The sequence below is a fragment of the Mytilus trossulus genome, unplaced genomic scaffold (assembly GCF_036588685.1).
Source record: "Mytilus trossulus isolate FHL-02 unplaced genomic scaffold, PNRI_Mtr1.1.1.hap1 h1tg000396l__unscaffolded, whole genome shotgun sequence".
Taxonomy (NCBI): Eukaryota; Metazoa; Mollusca; class Bivalvia; order Mytilida; family Mytilidae; genus Mytilus; species Mytilus trossulus.
The window spans coordinates 431,236-437,521 of record NW_026963346.1 but is presented as its reverse complement, the minus strand read 5'-3'; the positions used below and the strand labels follow the sequence as shown (position 1 = coordinate 437,521).

At 32.7% G+C, this 6,286-nt stretch overlaps 1 long non-coding RNA gene across 1 annotated transcript; it reads left to right on the top strand.

Annotated features, from left to right (window-relative positions):
• Nucleotides 1-823: 823 nt before the first annotated feature.
• On the top strand, nucleotides 824-3,360 carry LOC134702092 (uncharacterized). The gene is made up of 3 exons (XR_010104318.1): nucleotides 824-878; nucleotides 1,217-1,299; nucleotides 2,577-3,360. It is a non-coding gene; the product is annotated as an uncharacterized LOC134702092 (long non-coding RNA).
• The last annotated feature ends 2,926 nt before the right edge of the window (nucleotides 3,361-6,286 follow it).

Below are 6,286 nucleotides of genomic sequence, written 5' to 3'. Positions count from 1 at the left end.
CTTCATGCAATTTGCCGAACAACAAAATGGTTTTGTCGTATTCTTTAGAAAACGTCTTTTTGATAGCAAATTTAAGTAATTATAAAGTCACGATATCATAATCTAAAAACTGTCTTGAAGAAGAATGAGACACAGTTGAATATATGACCAGAGGGGGAACGGAGGTCGATTGACATCGAAATTGTAACGGATTAAGTGACAAGTTTTGGTTTAAAACTAATAATCTTTTCTTTGTTTGCTACATGTTGTCATTTCAAATTTTAAAATCTTTATTACGTTAAAAAAAATCGTTTCAAAGCAGTAACCTCATCGAAACGGTAGAAATGGTTCAAATTATAGGAACTTTTCCCTAGTTTATTATGTTTTCGTTTTTCTCCGTTTCGTTTCTCCATATCCGGGGCAATGATACACAGGATCAAGATGCACAGTCTCTTTATTTTTCTCGAGGGTGAAGATGAGGGCTCGTTCATTTCTGTTCTCTTTATTTTTCAGGCCATTTATTCTTTTTTCTTTACACTTTATGCCCAATATTTTCTATTCTTATCATTGTAGGACAGCATTATTTTCAATCTTTTTTTTTTATTTTGGTCCATTTTTCCTTTTTGTTTCGCCATTATTCTATATTCTGTAAACCCGCATCCTCATTCGGCTACATCTGAGTTTGCATGGCAATTAAAAAAAAATATGTTACACAAAGATAAACTATTTCTGTAAATGTTCACATATTTCTGATCACATAATGCCGGGAACATGACGGTCATAAGAACTATAAATAGAACAATGGGAAATAGGGTTTTAAATAACTCACAAAAGTTATATATAAATATATGAATTGCAACGTATGCATTCTTAATTGACGATTACAGGTTTAGTTAAAGGTAAATAACTGTATATCATTTTATTCAGGTCTATCCATGAATTTTTTCAAAGATTGCCAGATAAAGAGGAAAACTTTATAATACGTAAATATTTATATGCTCGTAAAGCTAAAAATGTCAACGTTGATTACTGTCGGGACAGACATGGATAAACATAAGTATAGATGTTTTAAAAATAGGCAACATGGTTTGTCGTGTTTAATTTTTATTGATTTAAAATGGGACTAATACATAAATCTAAACCATGATTATGTTACACGAAGTTAAGTGAGTTATTAAAAAATGTATGACCATCTTAAAACGAAATCTTTTATGCAAAGGTATTATTCGTTTTGTAGGGTTTTGTTTGCAATAGATACATAAGAAATAACATTTGGAAGGTGCTGAAGATATGGGACAAGCATAATATGGAAGCGGAGAGGTAGGGAGTTGACTTGATTTTTGTTATTTGAAAGGTATCCTTCACAGATGCGGATCCAGAATTTTGAAAGAGAGAGAGAGAGGGGCACAAACTAGGCAGCACTTATGTGTTGACTTGAGTTATCATTGATATGTTTATAATAATAAGTTAACTGTTAACTAAACTTTGAATTTTTGAATAACTATAAGGCCTTTCTACCTTAGAAATAGATTACCTTAGCTGTATTTGGCAAAACCTTTTGGAATTTGTGGTCCTCAATGCTTTTCAACTTCGTAATCTATTTAGCTTTTTAAACATTTATTGGTTCGAGCGTCACTGATGAGTCTTTTGTAGACGAAACGCGAGTCCGGCATACATATAAAATGTAATCCTGGTATCTATGATGAGTTTATTTGAGAATAATTCCAAATACTCAATATATACGTAGCTCCATAAATTCACATCTGACCTTCAAGACGTTTGATACTAACTATTGATATCGTCTTCGTCCCGAGTAATAGTAGGACAAAAAACTTGCTAGTACCCTCACAACCAGTCATTAGGTATATGATATATAACGTTGTTTTGTATTGCTCACGACGATTGCATTTACAATACGTTTGACCTTAATTTGCACCAAACAAAGTAATGCTATCTTAAACATGTTTATCTCCCAAAAGACAAATTACCAATAATAAATTTTAAAGATAGATTCCTTAAACAGGAAAAAATGATAGCAAGTTAGATCTAAAAATACAGTTATGTAGTAATTTTTTTATAGAGTTATTGGATTTAAATGATGATATTTACCAGAAAGTGGCAAATTGTTGGTAATAAAGGTATGCAACATAGGGTCTTTTAGAGACTCTAGTTCTTAAATCAGAAAACATGTTGAATTATGAATAACATTTACGGTACCAATTGTGCTCACCAGATTTCGACAAATAACGTCTCTTCAGTGATACTCGATGCCAAAGTTATTGAAAGTCTAAAACCTTACACAAACGTCGAAGAGAACCCTTTAACCTTCTACAGTCATTAACCCTAATAGTTTGTTATGTGAATAAAGGGAGATCGTGATGTCTGTCTTTAAAGCTTAGGCAGATTTAATCGTAAATATTTAAAATTTAACATTAACACTAGAAACGTTGAACGTTGCCAATGACTTCGACAGTCAACCATTCAATCAAGAGTGGCGTTAAATTTTACATTCACGAACAAACTTTTTATATAGCTATCATTATTTTACTTAACGGCTGTTTCATCATTAAACGCATTGCATTCTTTTATCAAAACAGATTGATCGTGGTGATGGAAAGATTGTAAGCTGGTCATTTAAAGGTCAGATAGATGGATTTGAGTGGAAATACAAAGGTATTTGTGTGGATAGAACCACTGGTGAAACAGCTACTGCTATAACACAAAGCAAAGGAGGGGCAATTGAGCATTCCATGAAAGACCTGTTCCAGAGGCTGGCATCACAGAATGCGTTATAACATTTTTATATTTATTTGTACGCATCAGTACTATGTTATGTATTATATTTCAAAAAGTAGACTTCCGGCGATTTCTATTTTGGTTTTCATATACTTTCTAACATGGTATGAATCTTATTAAACATTTAGATCTATAAAAAAGAAGATGTGGTATGATTGCCAATGAAACAACTATCCACAAAAGACCAAAATGACACAAACATTAACAATTATAGGCCACCGTACGGCCTTCAATGAGCAAATCCCATACCGCTTATAGTCACCTATAAAAGGCCCCGATAAGACAATGTAAAACAATTCAAGCGAGAAAACTAACGGCCTTATTTATGTAAAAAAAGTGAACGAAAAACAAATATGTAACACATAAACAAACGACAACCACTGAATAACAGATCAAGAAAACTTTATTTGGAAAATACACTCATACGGGCGAAGCAAACACATATAAAACAGAAAGTGAAGAACAACAAATATAAACTTAAAAACATATTTACTGAACTCAAGTTGTATCGTTCAGTTTTATTATATATATTTCACCTACTCTTATACTTACACCTATAGTTTTACAATTTAACCTTAATCCTAACTGATCATGATCAATTAATATATAAAACAAAAAATCAAATAAAACAATAAACCAACTTGCTTCTTGTTTTCGTGCAAACGATACCTACTTGTAGGCCAATGTAAAATGGTTTCAAACCACCAGACATGAAGCACCAACTCCAATGTGTACGAATATGCTGTATGTAATAATTACTATACTATTCTGTGTTTATTGGGAAACCCTTTGTATATTTCCAATTTTACAATCCGGGACCTTTTATATCTAGCTATGCAGTATTTTGTTTAATCTTACCCAGTGACAATATATGTTTGCTTACTACTTTGTCTGTTGGTCTCTGGAGATATCTCAATTTGGTAATCATGCTGCATCTCCTCATACAATTTATCAGTCTTTATTAAATCTGTAATTGTAAAAACAGACAAAATTGTTTTACAGTTGTCATTTCGGGGTATTTATAGGCTGACTATGTGGTATGGGATTTGCCCATTGACCGTCATAAAATAGAACAAAATACTGACAGTGACGTTAAGCAATCTAAAGTAAAGAATCAATTAATCAATAATCAATCTTAATGTAAACCAATATGTGAATCTTTTTTTGTTATCATGGAATCTAAGTCAGATACCCCTTATTACTAGAAATTATTTCGAGGGTGTGGGATTGGGGGATACAACGAAAGGCTCCGAAACAATTGCCAATGCGATAACTCTCCACAAGAGACCACATGACACTGAAATGAAAAACTGTATGTCACCGTACGGCCTTCAACAATGAACAAACCCCATACCGCATAGTCAGCTATAACGGGCCCCGCAATGACAAATGTAAAACAGTTCAAACGAGAAAACTAACGACCTAAGTAATGTAAAAAAAATGAACGAACAAATATGTTAATCATCAACAAACGACAACCACTGAATTAAGACAATATAGTCACCGAAAAAGCAAAGCTTCTGTTTCGTTCTAAATGACATTGCATTCTAATACATTAAACATTATAAGAGCCATTTTCCTCATGCTTGGAGTTTCAATGGGTTGTCTTGCTTGCTTTGTTTGTCTAAATGTTTGTTTAATCATTGTAATTATGGAGCAACCATATTTACAAACAAAACAAGCAAGTCAACCAAACCTTTAAACTACAAGCATTAGGAAATAGCTCCAGTTTTAAACTAGCGTTGTACACAAAACATGAAGCATGCAGATGAAATTGACACAGATCAGCTGAATTATCGTTTGCAAAGTATCCTACAAATTAATCTAAGAATATGCATGTACACCACGCAAATGCATTAGTTACTACATGAACTATAGATAAATAGAGAGAAGAAAAGTAGACTTAAAGATTGAGATATCATATTTTTCTGTGATTATAACCTATGTTTTGATCATGATGACCGTACGTGCCTATATTAATAACAGATCCTGAAGGTATAAGAGTGTTTTAACTTTTTAATAAAGTTTGAAACATGTTTGAAAATTATGTTACTTTCGCGTTTACCTCCGCGTTAACGCGAAAACCGCGCGTCTTCTAATTTTGAAACGATTATACGGGCGTTTACTTCCGCGTTTACTTCGCGTTAACGCGAAAAAGACGTGTCTTCTATTTTTGTAAAAAAATGAATAAACGCCCGTTTACTTTTTGTAGTAAACGCGCGTTAACGCAGATTGTCCTCGTATCCCGGATGCACTGACCAAATATATCACATGATAAGGTACATCAAAATATCCGTCTGTCCATTTTCGATTAACATATTGACGATTGCATTTAATGAAATGACACCTCTTTAATTAATTTATGTTGTTGACAGTTTACTATAACAACATAGCTACACACATGTTTTACATGTACACATAGTTTTGCAATATTCAAACTTGGCATACTTTTTTTTTTTTTTTTTTTAAATATGTCGGTTTAATTGTGAGTCGATATTTGTACATGTAAAATTTGAACGTCAGAAAAAATAGAAAATCCGCTGTTGAAAGTTTGTGGAACTGACTTTTTTGCAATTAATAAATGTTTATATTTCTAATAAAAAGTGGCTTTGAATGTTAAGGTTTAAAACACATATACGAAAGATATTAAATCATTTTAACTACATAAATAAATGTACAAATGCACACGACGATTAATTTATCATATACACAATTAGTTAACGCAAAAAGTAAAGTAAAGTGCACGTAAAAATACAATTGAAAAATCTGAAGTAAACGCCCGTTTACTTTTACGTGCACGTTAAATTAAACTTATGAAATCTGAAGTAAAAGGCCGTTTACTACTGACTAAACGGACACAGAGTAAACGCGCGTTTACTCGAGCAGACATAATAAATTTCCATTTTGACCGCGTTAACGTAAATAAGGTAAACGATCGTTTCCTAGTAAACTAGTAAACGCGAAATTTAAAGTTAACTAACGAAATATATGCACGCCGCGTTAACTTGCGTTTACTTTATGTAATGCTTGGTCTGCACCCAACTGTAACTTGGGACTTTTTACACTTGTAATTATTCTTTCAATATATGATTATTCCATTTTTCTCCAACACTAAAGATAACTCCCAGGTACGCATGTGACTAATAGAAAATTTATTTTCATTCATGGAAAAGTCGAGATCTAGTATCTCACTATTTAAAAATATCATAATTCAGTTGGCTTATCATTCAGGTTTTAGGTTGCGGTCGATCACATATTTAATCTGTTGTCCATCGTAACTAGGATAACTGAATGCAGCGTCATCTGCAAATAACCGACACCACAGTGATGTAAGCTAATCAGCAATATATAATTGATACAATAAGAAAGAGTAGATGGACCAGAACAGATCCCTTGTGTATATCTGATGACATTTACAAAGGGAAGGGGACGAATTGTGCAGCACTTACTACTGTTTATTTTCTATCATGCAGATCATATTTGAATCACTGCCACAGAGGAATGTATACAA